Source organism: Mauremys mutica, chromosome 10 (genome assembly GCF_020497125.1).
Source record: "Mauremys mutica isolate MM-2020 ecotype Southern chromosome 10, ASM2049712v1, whole genome shotgun sequence".
NCBI lineage: Eukaryota > Metazoa > Chordata > Testudines > Geoemydidae > Mauremys > Mauremys mutica.
The window spans coordinates 7604595-7624741 of record NC_059081.1 but is presented as its reverse complement, the minus strand read 5'-3'; the positions used below and the strand labels follow the sequence as shown (position 1 = coordinate 7624741).

The 20147-nt window shown below is 46.4% G+C and overlaps 1 long non-coding RNA gene across 3 annotated transcripts in view; it reads right to left on the bottom strand.

Annotated features, from left to right (window-relative positions):
• Window positions 1–20147, bottom strand: part of LOC123378328 — a 161160-nt gene that overhangs the window by 124224 nt on the left and 16789 nt on the right. For all 3 annotated transcript variants that reach the window (XR_006582560.1, XR_006582562.1, XR_006582561.1), the window contains exons 2-3: window positions 11014–11191; window positions 596–693 (exon numbers count right to left, since the gene is read on the bottom strand). This is a non-coding gene — a long non-coding RNA (uncharacterized LOC123378328). The remainder of the gene's footprint in view (window positions 1–595; window positions 694–11013; window positions 11192–20147) is intronic.

The following is a 20147-nucleotide window of genomic DNA, read 5'->3' as shown; positions in this document are numbered from 1 at the left end:
AGTGATTTTTTTTCAATGAGAATGGGGCACCTAACGCCCAAATAATAAAATCAGGGCATTGAAAGCCTCTCTGGAGAGGAGAGGCTCAGAAAAGCTGAGGACTGTCCTGGGTGGACATGGAGACAGATCTCATTACAGATGTCACATCAACTGGATCACACGTAGTGGGAGCAGAGAGCACAGAATAATTTCAAGTCAACATATGCTTTCTGCATATTTGGAGTAGACCAATCAGGAGCCTAGCAATCTAACTAGGTGGAGTATACTTGCTGCATGTAATTCAGGATTGGAGGATGAGCTGCATCAAGAGTACTGAACTTGAGTCTCTCAACTACCCTGTCCTTCCCATATTTCTACATGGAACTGGAATCCTGGCTAGGAGAAAGCTTGTGGGGGCTAGCGATGAGGTGGTTCCTGGTATGGAAGATAAGGTTCTGCTATGGAAAAAGTTGAAAATTACAATCATTGGTTCTTTCAATTCCCCAAATTCTTCTTTCAGTTGCTATTTTCAAGGCAGTGGGGTTGCATGGCTGTAACTGCAGGGTGACCACTCCTCTAGAAGCCCTTTGGAGTCAATGGTGCTGTGCTGACTTACACCAGTGAAGCATCTGGTCCTCGTGTTTGTCGGGGAAAGTTACCTATGGAATTGTGCCTCGAACTTCACTTTCAAGGTTTCCAGGTGGAAGCTTTTCTCTGGAAGGACAGGAAAAATATAGTTGGTCCTATTGAGTTTCATTCCTCATGCCCTTGCTGTCTGTCTCTCAGTAAAGTCAGCGTACACATGCAATGCATGGGACTCTGATCCAAAGCACTCATTCGGCATGCAAAATGCATTGACATTTAGCACGTCTTTCCACTACCACTAAATAATCATCGTTCCATGCAGGTAACTTACATTCAGACAATATTAAGGTAATGAATTGTTGGGAGAAGGGGGGCGGGGCAAATGGTAGCATGTCCTCTCATTTCCTCCCTCTAAAGAAATGGCTTTTTCAAACTTCCTCTCCCTTTTCAGCCACCAGGAGTTAGAACTGGGGCAGGGTAAAACTGTCATCTATACCCCTGTACTCCCAAACTCAACCATTACAGGCAGAGGTCAAGAGACCATTCTGCTTTGTACTAAGCAAATATATTCCTGTCCTTGGCTGTCTGTGTATTTCTTCCAAGTCTTTGGCTTCTGCGGATGGGAATATATGTCAAAGCAGCATGCCAGTGGTCAATGTAACCTGGAAAGCACAATCCATTTGTGCTTGCTGCTTCCAACTCCACAAGGTAGAGTGTCTGTTAGGGAGAAAGGTTTTACTAGACTTGGCAGGAGTCAAGCTGCTTGTTAAAGTATTTGGATCAGCTGGACTGCCATTGCATCGAGGGAGGGAGAAAGTGCAGCTGGGTTGTGGCTAAACTAAATTATCTGCACACAATGGATGAAGGAGCCCAAACCAGAATGCCTTGCTTAGGCAAAACTCCTACTGAAATCAATCAGGGCAATAAGCAAACCGGGACGCCATGAGGTGTGTAAGAAGCCAAGGGTTGGAGGAGATCTACAGATGCTCTGTAGTGTCAGGGCCAACATCAGATTTGGGGACTAGACACAGCAGTGAGAACTGTGTTCATCCGCCTTCAGATAATGGATTGGAGTCTTCTCTCGTTTATGCTGGTGTCAATTAGGAGTAACAGCAATTAAATCAATGAGGCTTAAACTGCGTAGGGCAAATCGGACCCAATTATTTTACAAAGGTAAAAGCAAAACCAGCAATGGAAGAACTAAGAACCTCAGACAATTCTGTTATTCTAGAGATTTAAAAAGACTCTCTCTCCTTCAGATTTTCCTCTGACCTGTCTGCACCTCCCCTCCTGCCCCTTTCCAAGTTCTCCTTGCTAGAAGCACTGGCACATCAGCTCCAGACCACATGCTGTAGCACACCCTGTCTGAACTATAACATTCACCACAGCCCTTCACACTGGAGCAGGCTATTTTCAGGTTTGTTATGGGAAAAGCAGTGTCTGAAAGTGACAGCCGCATGCCACCAGAAGTGAAGGTCATGAAGTAGCACCAAGGAACAGGAAGGTTTGGGTTTTTTTTTCCCCTTCAGCTTCACTGGCAAACTTACACAGATTTTTCACAGAAAATCAGCTCAAACAGGAGGAGGAACCTTGAAGCAAGAAGTAAATCTGATTTATGTTTAAAACAGCAGAAAACATGCAATTTATAGGGAGTACAACTTCTTTCACTGCAGCAAGTCTTCTGTGTGTCTCATTTGGACCTAACACACATGGACAGGTCACTTCAAAACTGTTTGGAGGTTCAGTTTGTTGCTTAGCCGTGAACTGTCTAAACCACTTGGGTTTGCAAAATGGCACAGTAATACCACAATGGCAGAGATGTATAGTCTCTATCTAGCAATATGGCCCTTGCCACAATAGCATCTGAATGCTGCACATTCACTATTGTGTTTTATCCTCACAGGATCCTTTGGGGTGTAAAGGTATTATACCCATTTTACCAATGGAACTGTGGTCATGTTATTTACCCTGTGTTTGCCCAAGGTTGCCCAGGAAGTCTAGCTGAGCTGAGAGTTGAATCTAGATCTCCCAGTCTAGTACCTTATCCACTAAAGCTTCCTTTTAACCAGCAGGTTTGTGGCTGGAAATGCAGAGGCATGTGGAAACGTAAGATTATTAAAATAAGATGTTATTCAGACATTTTCAAACGTGAGGAAAAACTTGGTTGTTAGGAGTACTTACATAACCCTTATCTTCTAGAGCAGTGTGCTCTTGCCACAAAGTTCAAATATGGATTTGTATCCAAACTATCCCAAAGTTCAGGGTTATAGGCCCATCTCTAACCTTAAATAGCTTTGGTACAGTATAGGTTTACTCTTTGCTTGACATCCACTTGGATCCACATTTCAAATCTTGTATGATTTACACACACTGTAGAAGTCTAAAGGTTAACTGAGAATGTAAGACACAATACAGTCAATGGTGTCAACCACTGATCTGTGGGCATGTTTGATTTGTTACAAAGATTATGAGTTTACTCAGGTGAGCAATTTGGAGAAGGACTTTGAAAGGTCGACTTTCAGTGCAAAGATAATAAATGTGAAGAAAGTATGAATACTGAGGAGCACAGCAAACCAATTGAGAAGGATTTGGATAATTCATTAGACTAGACCTGTGGATGAGAAATGTGTGTCAATGGAGTCAAGTATAGTGGGGTCTAAAAAAACTTGTGAGGTGATTTAAGAGACGTGGCAGAAATTATGGGCAAAATTCTCTCTCTGTCTTCATTGAACATCTCTGTTGCATTTTGTATTCCTTCCAAGAATCAAATTAGTAGGATGTGACATTTACAGAGCTCCTTTCATCCCATCTTCATACACAAGAACCTGAATTTTCAGAAATCTTCAGCACCCACAATCGGGGCCGGATTTTCAAAAGAGCTCTTCTTCCATTTAGATGTGTAAATAGGAGACTAGGTTTTTCAGCACGCAGCTGCTCCCACTGAGGGTAATCAGCAGATCTATTCACATGCTGAAAGTTGAGACATGTGCCCCTCCAGAAAAACACAGAGGAAAGGACCAGAGTGGGAGAAAATGACATAGGGAAGTAAATGAAGAATTGTGCTGGTTTTTGTTCTGGGAATGTCACCTCAACTCACAAAAATCTGTGTCTCACCAGAATCAGAATGTGGACATATTAGTGCGTAGTTTCTACTTGGAGGCAATATTCTGATCTTCTTTAAACTAGCTTCAATGCTATTTATTGATGCCCAGCATTCTGCCTCTCGTTAATCCCCCGCTTCCATTATGCAGATGATCATTGAATAGGAAACTAGGATTGGAGTGCCTGTAAATGACCAGATAGAGTGGATCCGAGAACTAAGTCACTGTTCTGAAGCAGCTGGCACATGTCACTCCTTGAACCAAAGCTTTATTTGTGAGCAAAATGCCACTGTCACATCTCTACCCCACCTACTTCAAATAAAGAACTGGCTTTGAGTGGCTTGTTTGTTTTTACAGCTTTAGCTACTGGCTCTTCAAGATCCATGTTAGCCCTTCTAATATTATTTGACTGCTGTAAAGATTAAATCCCCTGGCTTCAGCAAAGCTATGCCTGATTTATACCTGTACACGTGTGATTAGAATCTAATCTCTGGTTAGGCGCAGAAGTGACACGGACAGTAAGCACTGAACTTGTGAGAAAGGGGTCTGTGCCCTGAGCAGCTGAATCCAGACTGCTTCCAAAAAGTCCATTGCACTGCAGCTCTGCTAGTTATCTTGCCAGGCACCAGCCTTGTGTGTGATCAAATCTAAGCAGGGGGAAAAAAAAAGCCACATGGCACAATAAACCCTTCAATATGTATTTCTTCCTCAAGATCATTCCCATTTAAAATTTGCAACTTAATGCATCTCGTTCATGCTAGAGAGCTTTAATTGCCCACATGACATTTTTCTATTTTTTGGATGGGTGTTCTTATTAAATTGTTGTAATGAAACAAATGAACAATCTTTTTTTTTTTAAATTTCTAAATGGACTATATGCCGAGCCTGAAAAATTGTACAGATTCTCCGGATGGCTGCAGCTGTATCTCAGAAGCAGCACTGCTGAATTTTTTTCAGCTTTCCAGTGATTCATAGTAGAGTGCTGCAAGGAGGCTGAGCCAACCAAGCAGTGGCATCTTACACTTAGATAGCACTGGAAACAGGCATTCTCTATCGGTGGAATGATGAATGAATGAAGCAGGTTGCTTTCAGAAAATGTAAATGGGAGACAAATGTCTGCTGTGTGTCTTCTGCCATTCTTCAAAAAACCAGCTTGAGGGATCTGTTTTTTGCCTTGTGAATGCCAGTGCTTGGGGTGTATGTTGGATTATTGGTTTTGTTTTGGATTTGTCAACATGTGAAAGCAACAGCATGCGTGGAGGGATGTGATGAGATCCCAGGCCCAGCTCTGACCTATGCAACCCTATTGCCTCAATTCACTGACAGCTGGCCTGAATTTCCGCTTGTCTTTATGTAAGTGGTTAGACGACCTGTGCGGGGGGGAAGCACATGTGATCACCGAGGACTTATGGACAAGGGGGCCAAATTGGGGTTGCACGGGCAAGCTCAATGCTAGAGCTTCCTAACTTTTGAGTGCTCAACTTTTGCAACCTTAATGTCATTTTAACATGGATTTTGGTGCATAATTTGCTACGTTTTTTTTTAATAAAAACCTGAGAAAAACAAAAACAATCCATCATGTGGCATCATGTTGACACCCACAAGTTTCATCATAGCATTGGAGAGTTTAGCTCCACTGCACACACCTGCTGCTTGAGCTAACGAAGTAACTGACAACAGCAGTGCATTGTACTGTCCGTGGACCAGCACTACAAGGGGATGGGACACTTTGCCAGGGCTTACATGGATTTTTGCTAACAGCAGAGAAGTGGCAACACTCATGTTGTTTGAATTCCATTTCAGGCTCTGGTGAGCAGTGTTCTCTAGTTGGAAAAAAATGACCAGTGCTAGCCGTGGTACAACGTAAGGAGAAAGGCAATTTCTGAGATAACTAAGATGCAACCCATTAAGACAGGCTTTCTGGGCTACAAACTCTTTAAAGTATATCTAGTCAGTGCATTGCAAACCTGTGCAGAGCACACTACAGAGGTGTGAATTGCTTCTGGCAAGAAACACAGCTGGTAGGAAGCTGCACACCATACATGCAGAATTTTCTAGATGGTTGTAAGGTGAAGTCCTCTAGAGTGGATTACAGGAAGCCACCTTTAGCATAACAAAAGCATGGATGATTCTGGCAAGGTCCTACATTTGAAAAAGGAGGCTGCAACCTTCTGTCTAAGCACAAATGAGAATAGAATACTGTTGTTAACACACCCCTGGGATTTACCATAATTAAGCCCTAGACCACTGAAAGTATCACCCCCCCATTAAGTTTCAGCTCAGTGATCAAGTTATGTTTAAGTATCTGAACAGGTCTGACATTTTGACTATTATGTATTTATATGATAATAAGAGTGCTTAGGAACCCTGGCCAAGGACTCACTGTGCTAGACACTGTACAAGCACAGAACAAAAATAAGAACCAGACTGACCCACTCAATAGCATCACAATCCGGGCTTCTCAGTCACGCTGAGCTTAGCTCTCTTTAAGTCCATTTAATCATTCATTGCTGCCTGAGCTGAGCAAACTTGAGGTAATGATTATTTGCTTTAGTTTCCCCATAATATTCTTCAAAGGTTATTTATTTTACTGACCCCGTTATCGCTCCTCATACTTATGAGCAATCACTTGGTCCACATAACACAAACATCAGATAAAGGATCATTGCACTCACCTAGCAGACAAGGAGATTCCTCAAAGGTAAAGAATTCAGAAAGTTCCCGATATATATATAGATATAAAAATATAGTGTGTGTGTACAGATATCTGAATGGGGAGTAGATTGATGAAGGAGAATCATTTTTTGTTGATGGGCTGCTTAGCAGGAGACTGAACAAATGGCATATCCTTTACCAGCCGCTTGGGAGATGACAGAATACTACACAAGATGGGAGCGGGGGGCGCTGGTAACCCATATTCTCAGCATTCTAACATCTCAGATGAAGATGGGGCTCATAATGGAGGATTCAAGAGGATTTTGGGAAACATCATTGGCTCCACTTGACCTTTATGCCTTTGGAGTCCAGAGCAGTCATGAGATTAAAGAGAGGACCAGAGTCTCTCTTCGGCAGGCACGCTGACAGCAATTCCGGGCCTCAGGGCAGAACAGTCAATGGGCCCCCTCGCACGCACAAGCCATGCCCACGCCGACACGGTCCGCCTGACATTTGGGAGGTGCTGAGCCTGAACTGGCTAGTGCCCAGCAAGCTGCCCGCTGCGCTGCTGCGTGTGCTCTTCCTGCATGGACAAGGTTTCTATATGTCCGCCCGGTAGGGTTGCCAACTGTCTAATTGCTCAAACCCAAAGACCCTTGCCCTGATCCTTCCTGGAGACCACGCCCCTGTCCCGACCCTTCTCTGAGGCCCTGCCCCTGCTCACTCCATCCTCCCTCCCACCATTGCTCACTCTCCCCCGCCCACTCACTTTCAGCAGGCTGGGGTAGGGGGTTGGGGCGTGAGAAGGGGTGCAGACTTTGGGAGGGATTTGGAGTGTAGGCTCTGGGCTGGGGCAGGGGTGCAGGAGGGAGTGAAGGGTCGGGCTCAGGGAGGGAGTTTGGGTGTGGGACGGGCTGCGGGTCCTGGGCTGGGGCAGCAATTTGGGGTGCAGGAGGGGGTGCGGGCTCTGGGAGGGAGTTTGAGTGCGGGAGGGGGTGTGGGGATGAGGCCTCTGGGAGGGAGTTTGGGTGCAGGAGGAGGTGCGGGCTCTGGGACGGAGTTTGGGTGCGGGCTCTGGGCTGGGGCAGGGGGTTGGGTGTGGGAGGGGGCAAAGGGTCAGGCTCTGGGAGGGAGTTTGGGTGCAGGAGGAGGTGCGGGCTCTGGGATGGAGTTTGGGTGCAGGCTCTAGCCTTGGGCAGGGGATCGGGGTGCAGGGGGGCTCCCGAAAGCAACTGGCACACCCTTCTGGCAGCGACTCCTAGGCAGTGGGTCCCGGGGGTCTCCGTGCACCGCTGCCCACAGGCACCGCCCCCACAGCTCCCATTGGCTGCAGTTTCAACCTATTTGCCTGGTAATGAAGGTAGGCTTACTGGCTGGAACTGCCAGGCTCACCTCTGGAGCCTTTTAAAAAAAATCTCAGCATTACCCTAGCTAGCCTCCAGTTTTCTGGCACAGAGGCTGATTTAAGCAATAGGTTACAGACCACAGGTGGTAGTTCTTCAAGTTCATATTTGAGCGCCTTCAGAACTCTTGGGTGATTACCAAGCCTCCTCATTTTTGTGTAGTTCCCCTTTTGGCAGTTAAATGCTACTGTGGTGGGTTTCTTTGGTATTTTGCCCCCATAAGGATGTTACATTTAAATTACATTACAGTTGCTATTACCGAAAGGTACAGCTTTATTTGCCTCTTGGACCACAGCTTATGCTCCACTTAGGACTAAATCAAAAATTCCAGGATTAGCTGCTCCATGAAGCAGTCGTTAATGGGATCTCAAAATTTTATTTCTACATCCCATCCCGAGGTGACATGTACACAGTCAACATGGGGATAGTCACAATCCCCCATTATTATTGGGTTTTCTGTTTTTGTAGCTTCCTTCATCTCCCTGAACATTTCGCAGTCACTCTCACCATCTTGGTCTGGTGGCTGGTAGTATATTCAAACTGCTACACTTCTATTGTTCAAGCACGGAATGTCTATCCATAGAGATTCTATGGGTACAGTTTGATTAAATTAAGATTCTGTTTATACTTGACCATTTTCTTTCTCACATAGTGCCACTCCACCATCAGCATGACCTACTCTGTCATTCCGATATATTTTGTACTCTGGTATTACAATGTCCCATAATTTCACCAAGTTTCCCACCCTTTCTGCAGCCATTTTCCTCCTCCTTTCACTAAGGCTACTGACCCTTCTTCTTTTTGTATCAAGACTTCTGATCCTCTCTCTCCACAGAGACCTGGGATAGGTCCAACCAGCTGCCATTTCTAAAGGTCAGAAGGCACTGTGATAATCTAGTCTGACTTCCTGTACAAACACAGGCTATATGACTTCCCTGAAATAGTTCCTGTTTGAACTAGTATGTTTCTTTTACAGAAACATCCCATTTTGATTTTAAAATTTCCAGCGATAGAGAATCCATCACAACCCTTGGTAAGTCGTTCCAGTGATTAATCATGCTCACTGTTAAAAATGTACACCTTATTTCCAGTCTGGATTTGTGTAACTCCAATTTCCAGACACTGGATCATTTTAACTTTCATCTGCTGGACTGAAGAGCCCACAATTAAATATTTGTTCCTCCTGTAGATACTTGTGCACTGTGACCAAGTCAGCCCTTCACATTTTGTAATGCTAAATAGATTGAGCTCCTCAAGTCTCTTACTATAAAGTCCTCTTTTCCCAATCCTTTAATTATTCTCAGGGCTATTTTCTGAACCCTCTCCAATTTATCAACATCCTTTTTGAACTATGGCCAGCAGAACTGGACACAATATTCCAGCAGCAGTTGCACCAGTGCCAAATACACAGGTAAAATAACCTCTTGCCTCCTAATCAAGATTTTTCCCAATGGTCTCATTAACCTTTTTGGCCACAGCCTCGCAGTGAGGAGCTAATGTTGAGCTGATTATACACCATGATCACCAAGTTCCATGCCCTCTTTTTCCACATGCGGAGGCCACACATCATGAATCCATGACTGTTTAGTGATCGTTTTTGAGACTTAGCCAAATCCCATCAAGACCTCCAGCTGCCATTTAAAGTCTTTTCCTTGCTGGTGTTTGAGTGACCAAAACCCAGCAGGTTATGTAAACAAAAAGAAACTTGTTTTCCAGTGCAATCAACAGATTGTGTGTTGGCTATTATTCCCTTTCTTCAGTCTGCCATGTTCTAGACTGTTCTACAAAGAATGCAATGACCGTTAAAACCAAGAGACCAGTTAAATGATTCAGCTTTCCAGAGCATATAGTGTGTGTTTTTTTATTTCTGCAATCCTGGGCCATTCTTACTAAGGACTAGTCTACTCTGGCAACATTAAAGCGCTGCCGCGGCTTGTGTAGTCGCAACAGAGCCCTGGGAGAGAGCTCTTCCAGCACTCTAAAAAACCCGCTTCCACGAGGGGCGCGGTTCCCAGTGCTGGTGCACTGTCTACACTGGTGCTTTAAAGCACTGAAACTTGCTGCGCTCAGGGGGGTGTTTTTTCACTCCCCTGAGTGAGAAAGTTGCAGCGCTGTAAAGTGCCAGTGTAGACAAGACTGTCTGTGATTCAGTGAAGTTACACAACCCTCCCCACATATTTTCAGGGTGCTACAATGACACTCAAACAGGGGCGGCTCCAGACCCCAGCATGCCAAGCGCGTGCTTGGGGCGGCATGCCACGGGGGGCGCTCTGCTGGTCTCCGGGAGGGCGGCAAGCGGCTCTGGTGGACCTCCCGCAGGCGTGCCTGCGGAGAGTTCGCTGGTCCCGCGGCTCCAGTGGACCTCCCGCAGGCGTGCTTGCGGAGGGTTCGGTGGCCGCACGGGACCAGTGCACCCTCCGCAGGCACGCCTGCGGGAGGTCCACTGGAGCCGCGGGACCAGCGACCGGCAGAGTGCCTCCCACGGCATGCCGCCCTGCTTGGGGTGGTGAAATGTCTAGAGCCGCCCCTGCACTCAAAACATGGCTGATTAAAAAGGAGGAAGCTCTACTTCCAACAACACGTGGATCAACTTCTGCTAGTTGTTGTACAGAGCTGGCTCCACCACCGCCTACCACAGAAACCAAATGCCAGTTGCCTGCTACGATTAGCATTTTTTGAGACGCCTCAGCCATGATGCAATACCTTTCCCACTGTGTAACTTTGGAAAATAAAGGCTGTTCTTTCTGCTCACCCTGCTTTGACAACTTGCAATACAGTAGTTCCATTATTTTGACGCTGGTGACAGCTTATTTTGTTTCTGCAGTTGTACAGCTTTTAGGCACCAACTACTTTTGACAAAGTACACAGATAAAGCTTTCACACAATCTGGATTCTCTATTTGGAAAAAGGCTCAGGACAAATTCCCAGAGATTCACAATTTAAAGCCAGAAGGGACCATTAGATCATCTAGTCTGTCTGCCAATGTATCACAGGCCCTTAAATTTCACACAATTGTCCCTGCATTTGCGTGTGGCTCAAGTACGTCTTCCAGAAAGCTAGCCAGTGTTGATTTGAAGACATCAAGAGATGGAGAATCTTCAAGATGATGGGTTTTTTTCAATGGTTAATCACTCCCACTGTTAAAAATGTGGGCTTTATTTCAAGTTTAAATTGGTCTGGCTTCAGCTTTCAGCCAATGTTTTTACTTATACCTTTGTCTGCTAGGTTAAAGAGTACTTTAGTACCAGTCTTTTCTCCCCATGAACGTACTCAGACACTGAACAAATTACCTCACAATCTTCTTTTTTGATAATCTAAACAAATTTAGATTTTTCAAGGCTCTTCCCAGAAGACATTTTCTCTAGTCCTTGAATCATTTTTGTGGCTTTTCTTGAGAGGCACCAAGTTCCTCTGTGTCACCAAGCAGTTGATAGTTTTCAAAAGATTGCTAAGAACGTTGGTGACCTGCTAAGAGAAAAGAAGAAAACAAAAGGATCCTCATGAAAATTCAAAGCACTACGCACTACATTATTTTGCCAGACAAAGACTTGCACTGTGAGGTCATTATACTGAACAACCTAAAAATACACCCTTAAGTGGAGAGATTGACTGCAACTTTATTCATCTGCTTTGTTTGCAGGCAGAACATGATCCTGGTATTTCAAAGTGGCTGAAAAACAAATTGACAAATCCAGTCATTCCAAAATGAGATAATGCAAAGCCTGGCCCTTAATCAGAAGAAATATTTCTGAGAACTTCTGGAAAGTGGCCTACAGTCATGTTAGAGGAGACAGACTTATGCAACAAAGAACAAGTGCTTTCAGGCCTGTGATATGTGGATGATGACATAAATGCTAATGGAGTGTTCATTGGGTTGTACAATGTAGCCTGTTCATTGGCAAGGGTAATCTTATCCATAATTAAAGATGTATAACAGCATCTAAATCTGAAGATCAACAACTGTTGACAACAATGCTGCTAACATGGCAGGCTTAGTATCAGGTGTAGCAACTTGATTGCAACAGCAGAAACCACAAGCTACATATACTCATTGCTATGGGCATGCTTTGAGTATGGGATGTCAGGATGCTGTTACCCCAATCCTAAAACCTTTGAAACTGTTTACACAAATCACAAAATTAAAAAAAAAATAAATCACCCAAACTAGACTCTGTAGTTCAGGATAAAGTATGACCTGTTAAATGCATCACCCAACCTTGGTGTCCTTTGTTCAAGCAGACAGACTCTCCATGCAAAGTACTGGCTTCAATTTCTGAGAGCTACGTTTGCTGCACTGTGCACTCAGCTTGAGAGGTTGTGAAGGCTGCCAAGAAAGATCCTGAAATGAGCTCAAATGGGAACGTTGAACTTCCTGTTTGGTATTGAACTAGGTTGAAAAAATCCTAAACGCTATGGATGATCTGTCCAAGAATGCAAGAGTTGGACATTTCAGCAACAGAAGGCCAATCTCTTGTGAAAATGACACTTAATTCACTTCTGTCCATCTGATGAGATGAAAGCTACAACTTACTCGGGGAGCAACTCCCCCAGTAAAGTTTAAAGTTGGTTAGTCAATGCGTGAGCTTCCAAGAAAGAAAGTTATAAAATTCCTTTGCTGAATCTGGGTAAGTATAGTAGATGCCACGTAATAACAACCCAGATAACAAAAACACTCAGTTAATGGAAATGTTTTGCCTGGAGCGGATACCATCCAATTGACTATATTGTAAGTTTGTCTAGATGTTGGCAACAGGCATGCTGGCTGTTAACCTTTTTTGGCTGCAGCCCCATGGGCACCCAGTGCTTCTATTTCACATGGAAAACCCTAGCCACAGGCAGGTTTCTGTGGCTTCAGCCAGGGATGGGATTGCTGGAATGTGTGAAGGCCAAGCCCCAGGGTAGGCTGCAGGCAGGGCAGCAGCAGGGATGGAGGCTGCATTTGGATGCCAGAGTTCTCCATAGGGAGCGGGGGCACTGGTGGGCCTGAAGCCTGCATAATACCTCTTCCCATACGCTGCAGCCTGCATCGGGTCTGGGCGTGGCACATCCCAGTGTCCCTGCTATCCCTGGCACAGGCAAGTTTACAGGGCTACAGTCAGGGACGGAAGGGCTGGGATGTGCCGAGCCTGGACTCCCAAGGCCAGGGCAGGATTTCGCCCAGAGAGTGTAGAAAGAGGTACCCTGCAGCCCCAGAGTTTTCCTTCCTGGCTGCAGCCCAGGAGGAAGCACTAGGATGAGCTGAGCACAGGTAGGTTTGCAGTGCGGCAACCAGGAAAGGAACATCCAGGTAAGTTCTTCTCTGGTAGTCGTCCCATAATCCCGCCTTTCGTTTTTAGCAAATTTGGATAATGGCAACTTTTAGCCATCAGCCAAAGGGGTGCTAATAAATGGAATCTACTGTACATTGACTTTAAAGGAATTGAGTTTACAATGTCCACTATTCAATCAAGATTTGAACAGAATTATTCAAAATCTTGAAACTCTCAACTCCAAACATAACAGAAGCACAAGTTCAAGCTGTGGTTTAGGTCTGTGGTTCCGATTTCAACCATGATCAATTGATTATTCCACTCTATCTGTTGCAAGCCAGCTGTCAGCTTACAGAGAGATCATTGGTGCCAGATCAGAAATACATCAGTTCGCTCACCCAAACTGAACATCAGAAGTTTTTGAAGTGGTGAAGGTGATAAAAATGATTGTGGGGGTACCAGCAACCATTGCTGTAAGTGAGTGTGGTTTCAGTGTTCTATGGCATAGAATATGAGGGTTGGAAGAGACCTCAAGAGGTCATCTAGTCCAACCCCCTCCTTAAAACAGGACCAATCCCCAGAGAGATTTTTGCCCCAGATCCCTTAATACCTCCTCAAGTGCTTGAACTTATAACCCTTGGGTCAGCAGGCCAATACTCAAACCACTAAGCTATCCCTCTCCATACATTTGATCTACAATGGAACAATCACAGCTCCAATGTTGTATGACTTTACCTGTAGACAAGGGCAAAGCTGATAACTTACAGCATACAGATGTTGCAGAAGAATTCATTTCATGAAACCCAGGGTGATGGTCACTGTTTGGAACTCTCAGATTTGTAAGTCATTCTTTTTCCTTGTGTTTTTTTTTAAAAAGTGATTCCTTAATGAGCAGTTTTGTACCATGACTAAATTTTATCCACTTTTAATGAAGTGAGAGAAGGCTTCCGTTCCAAACTCAGTGTTTCCTTTATTTGTTAATACAATCTCTAATTTTTTGAGCGGCTAAAGACCATCCCCAGGCTCCCAGTTGCCTATGCCCATGGAGTAGCCATTGCATTCAGTCCCAGGTAGAAAATTTACAATTACAGCCAGGTGTGATTTTTTTTTTTAGCAAATAGTAAATTTCCCAAAAGGTGCCTGGAAACTATTTGTGAATTTGAGTAGAACTCAGTGAATAGCTTTTTGGCTGAAAACCCGCTCCAAAACCTGAATGGTTGTTCGGAAATGTTGAAACATGTCATTTTGATTTCTCCAAATGTTTTGTTTTTGGAAATTTCAAATTGAAACATCATTTCATTTTGAGATTATCTGAATTAAAATAAGGGTGAAAACATACAAAGATGACCTGAATCGAAATGAAACCAAAACCCCAGACCCCTTCTTTCCCCCAAATCGGGTTGAATGAAACACTTTGTTCAACCCAAAACACTTTTTCCATTTTTTTTTTAATGAAAAACCCAAAGGATTCAATATAGGTTCAAACCAATTCTCTCCCCCCACCCCTCCCATTTTCAGTTTTGAACTGAAAAATCCCATTGTTTTGTTCGACTCTAACAACAAGAATCCAGCCTAAAGATTGCAAAAGTCTGGATCAGATTGGTTAAGAGAACAGAGCCCTCCTGGCCAACTGAAGGTGAAAGGAAGTATTTCTTGCCACTACACATCCAGGAGCAGTGAGGTGTGTTGCAAATAAATTCTTGTGCCTTCACCGGACAGTCTGATGCCACTAATTTTGGTCACATTAGCCTATTGGCCAGTTCCATGCTGCCTGCACTATTTCTGTCTTTGCAGGGTAAAGCTGGGAAAGATTTGAAAAGGAGCTGTGAAATTAAATCACAGCCACAAACCCACTCGCTCCTGTTCTTTTCACAAACACCTTAAGTGAGTGCCACTGGTTCATAAAATTGAATGTGCCTATAGTTTCACATCCAGCATCCTTGCACCGTGTAGGATCATTCTCCTGAATTTCAATCTTTGCAGTTGTGTATGTCACTTAGATTGTTACCTTAGATGTTAAAAAGGCAGAAAGGATACCGCACAGTATTACATAAGGGTCTCTGTTTTCCCCCAGTACAATGATGTGTTTTTGAAAAAAACTGTACCCCCCCTCAGTCTTCTGTTCCACACTCTGGCATTGTGTGAAGAATGCCAGAAAAGTAACACATGCTTCACTGTCAGAAATAGTCACAAAAAGGGTGAACCTTTTTTTGTATTGCAGAGGGAAAGGGGATCTTGCATTTTTTGCTCCTGTTCAATAGTACCGATCCAAGCGACAGAGCCCCTCTGCACTGAAGAAGGGAAGGTTGTAATACTATCTCGGAGAACCAGGTGGGATGCATTAGAAAGATATTTATGATTCATATACTTATCAGGATCTTTCATTACAGCTCTTGGCTCGTCTTTTTTCTTTTGCCTCCTTTAACCTGCACAACAGTACACTGAAAGGGTAAAGCAATAGCACATATTCTTTTCAGTCCCCCGACGTGGATGTTTGCACCATAGATCAGCTCTTTGGAGGAGAATAAAGAAAGAAACAGCAGCCCCTCACTTGCTCCTGCAGTAGGATACAACATGCCATTTTTCTACTGCACAATAAAAAAAGACAATTTCAGTCCCTCTTGGGGAAGGAAAGCACACTATGATGCATTGGCTTTTGGCAAAAGAAAAACATGAGAACTTAACTACTTCACTGACCGTTTTCCTCCAGAATTGCAGGGTGCAGAAATAAACTGGGAGAGATTAAGCTCCACCAATACTCCTAGCTACCAGTGCTTAGGAAACATTGTTGGCTCACGCTCACTCGGACTCCTGAAGGAGCAGTTATGAAAGGGACCGGTGTCTAGTAATTATAGTAGAGACTCCTAGGGCCAGATCCTCAGTTGGTGTAAATTGGCATAGCTCCAGTCATTACACCAGATGAGGATCTGCATGCTGGCTTCTATTCCCAGCTCTGCTACTGATTCATTTCTTTTGACCAAGTCAGTGATTGATTCCTTTGGGCAAGTCAAGTAATCGGTCTGGGTCTCAGTTTCTCTGGTTGTAAGATCTCACCTTACCTACATCTCAGGGGCAGACAGACAGAATCAGTCTGCTAATTAAAGAGTGTTATAATGCTCAGGGCCGGCTTTATGACACATGGGGCCCGATTGGAATACTCGGCGGTGGTCCAGGGGCTTCGGTGGCACTTCGGCAGTGGGGGGTCCGCTCCGGGTCTTCCGCAGCACTGAAGGACCCCCCGCCACCGAAATGCGGCCGAAGACCCCTGGAGCAGACCCCCCACTGCCGAAATGCTGCCGAAGACTCCTGGAGCAGACTCTCCACTGCCAAAATGCTGCCGAAGACCCCTGGAGCAGACCCCCCGCCACTGAAGACCCCCGGAGCAGGGCCCCCTTAGGCGTGGGCACAGGGCCCTCTTTGGCGTGGGGCCCAATTCTGGGGAATCGGCGTAAAGCCGGCCCTGGTAATGGTCCCTCGCAATCCAGTGGGGAGGGAGGCTACTCTGCCTCATTGTCAGGGGCAGCAGTCTTCGGGCTTGGGCTTCACCGGCGGGTCAAGTCCTACGCAGTCTGTGGTTTTGGGCCCGTCTAACAGAGGCAAGCACACCACAATATTGTGGGGCTCCTGTCCCCACCCATGGGTGGGACAGTGCCTGACATAGTCTCTAGCCCACACCCTGTCAGGTGGAGCTGATACCAATTAACGGTCTGGGCCCTGGCCCTCAGAGCAGGGCTGGGCTGATAGTAGGCTGTAGCCTAGGCCTCTGGGCCTACAGCAGCCAGCAAACACACAATCAATAGCTCTAGCCCTTTGGGGCAGGGCAGAGCAGGGCACAGGCTTCAGCCTTAGCTTGTGGGCAAAGGCAGCCAGCAGACACCCAGTCGATTTAGCCCTATCTCTTTGGGTGGGGCTGAGCAGGGGGCAGGCTTTGGCCTGGGCTTGTGGGCTCAGGCGGTCAGCAAATGCACACCGTCTCGGGGTTCAGGTAAGGGTGAGCGCCCACACAGTCCAGGGGGCTCCAACAAAGGTGGAGCACCCAGCAGGCAGTCTGGGGTGCTGGCAGGGGTGTTAACAGAGCACAGGCCTCCTGGACTAAGGTGGGGAGTCAGCCACCCCGGGGTTGGGGTGGCAGGGGGACACGGGCCCACCCTACTCCACTGTGTCCCAGCCCAGGGCCCTAACAGTGGAACAGGGGTCTGCCACTGGGTTGGCATGGATCTAGCTGCAACATGCCAACCCAGACGCAGTCAGCCCTGTAGCCGGCCAGTCATTGGCTTCCCCTGGGCTACTTCCTACCTCCCTGGGGTTTGGCACCTCTGGCTTCCACAGGTCCTCGGGCTGCACAGCCGATGGTAGTCCTGGCGATTCCTCATCTGGGTCCGTCTCCTCTGGGGGCAGGGTGCAGCAAAGCACAGGTTCTGCTCCCAGGTACCTCAGCAAGGCAGAGGCATCTGTCCTCCCTGCTGGCTCCAGCCCAACTGAGCTGCAGAGCTCTCCCTTTATACTTCCTGCCCCGCCCTGGTACTTCCGGTGCAGGGGGTGAGGTGGGTTTGACTCTGCCCACCACGGGGAGTGTAGAGCTCTCTCACTGTCCAGTCCATTGGGAGCCTCCTCACCTCACTCCAGTGCCTGGCAAGTCTGCTCTGGCTGCCCTGCCAGCTGGAGCTCTCTTCCTGGCTGTTGCTGCTGTGTGGGGGGCCCTGCCTTACTGGAATCCCAGGAGCTGGGCGGGCGTCTGAACCAACTAGTCCTGTCCATGCTCTGGCACCGGCTCAACACCCTGAGCCCAGCCCCGGGGACTCTGGCCCGGCTTCAGAGGGTAGCTCTAGAGTTCTTCTGGCCAGGACGGCACTGGGTCTCTGCAGGGGTCCTGAGTCTTCCCCTGGAGGAGGAAGGACAGGGCCTGGTCTGCCTCTGCAGCCAGGTCCATGTCTTCCGCTTCCAGGCCCTGCAGAGACTCCTTTATGGTGCAGGTAGTCAGGCATGGAGCATGTTGCTGCACACCTTCCTCCGCCACCTCCGAGGGCTCCGCTATAACCAGCAGCTCCTTTATCTCCATCTGAGGGGTCTTCCGCGAGACTGCTCCAAGCTGCTGGTCTTCTACCAGTCCTTCCTCCAGACCTGGAAGCTGTTCTCAGCGACCAGGTCCGTTGTGGCCACCAAGGGGGCAGATCTCCTCATGGAGCCCCTACTACGCAACCCTCATCTTCATGTGCAGGTGGCAGATTCCACCTTGGTGCCCCAGAGGCTGGTCCTGGCAGAAACCACCAGAATTGGAGACTTCCTGGACTATGACAGGGGGACTGGGTGGATCCCCGAGTGCTCAGTCCGCACATGGGGCTCTCCACTCTCCTGACCCCCCTGTGTGTGCTCCAGGAGGTGGGGGCAGCCTTGTCGCCCACCTCTCGGGTTTTCCTTGAGAGGGTGCTCCCCACCCACCTCTCACCCCAGGCCCTCTGGACCTTTTCATTGGGCCTCTGTCCCGTGAGCCCTCCCGGCCCCCTCTCTTCCACAATCCAAGCCGGCTATGTGCCCTGCAGCCGGTTCACTTCTGAACTGTGCCAAGGAAACAACTATACATGCTCGTGCTCCACACGTTTCACTTCCTCTCCCTCGTGTCCTGCCCTCATACCAAATGGCAGGACTATCTACCACCTGTGGAGGGTGAGGAACCCTGGTGGGCCAGCCTCTATTCCACCTGGGTCCCACGGCCCTCTGGGGATATCAACTGGCTGCTCCTTCATGGAGCTGTGAGCATGGGCGTGGACCTGGTATGGTTCACCCCCCTCCCCAACACCTGCCATTTTGTGGCATGAGGGAGAACCTGGCGCACACTTATCTTGAATGTGCCAGGTTACAGCCCCTATTCCAGCTCCATGATGGCAGCCATCACTTCTCAAATAAATAATAGAAAGCTGCTGGATATATTAGGCGATGATTTATAGTAACTTGCTTTAGCTTTGTTCTTGTTTCATAGTCTTGTTGTAATTATATTATAGTTAATATGACATGGTGTCTCACTTCTCTCTCTTTACAACCCCCTCCTGTATGAGGGATGGATAGCTGCTGGTACAATTTAGTACCAAAGCCTCCTCCATGCCCTTTCTCTTGCTTTTCTGCTCCAGAATAAGCTATACCATTGTGGCTTCGGAGAACCTAATTTTAACGTGAGAGTATGTAGGGCCAGATCCTCAGTTGGTGTAAACTGACATGATTTCCATGGAACTTTGATGATTTACACCAGATTGGGATCTGACCAGCTTTGTGCTTGCCAAACCAAAATGGCTTTTAAACATCATAATGAGTTTACAGCTCAGGAAATAATGGATCTAACAGACTAAGGCAGACACAGTGTCCACAGCCGTGTGGCAGAGCAGTGACTTTCACAACCTTTCTTGGCTATTCCCATTGCTGGGCCTCTGCTTAGCAGATAGGAGCAGTCATTGTGTGGGTGGGCGGTGTGAGAGACTGGACCAGGGGATTGGTAGAAATGAGGCTTTTAAAACTAGCAAACTCATCTGCTGTCAACCTTCCACAGGGGAACCCCAGTACATTAACCCATTGTGCCACCTCTGTTAGTTTAACAAACAGACAAGATCAAGTTAAACCACAACAATAAGCTAAGAGTCTTTTTGATGTATGTAGTGTTAGGGGGAAAAATGTCTTTGAAAAGCAAGGAACAGGATCAGAGGGTTCAGTTTATTAGCCTGAAGTTTGTTATGCTGTGGAGTTGCCTTTGTAGTTATTTTGCCGTGAATTCCCTAAGCGTTTAGAACAGTTCAGCATCACTGTATTTCAAAACAAGGTGAAGAGCTGATAAATACTGTATAAATAATGGGATTGGCTTCAAAAGATAAATAGGCAGTTAGTTTTTCAGTGCTGAAGCAAAAGCACATTTTAGCAGCATACAAAGACTGTGATATAAGCTTGGGATTTGTTTGCAGTTGTAGCTATTTATCTTTCTGGCATAAGGCAATTTGTAATGGAAACGGAAGAAAAGGTCATGGAATTTGGCATGGGACTGTAGCTACCAAATGGTCACACATTTCCAAAAATCAAACATATCACACTTCCGTGCACTCGAGCTGTTCTGAACAAGGGCAGCTCAGAAATCACTTTGGAATCTCATTCAGCTTTTAAAACAGTCTCAGATTTCTTGTTTTACCAATTAAACA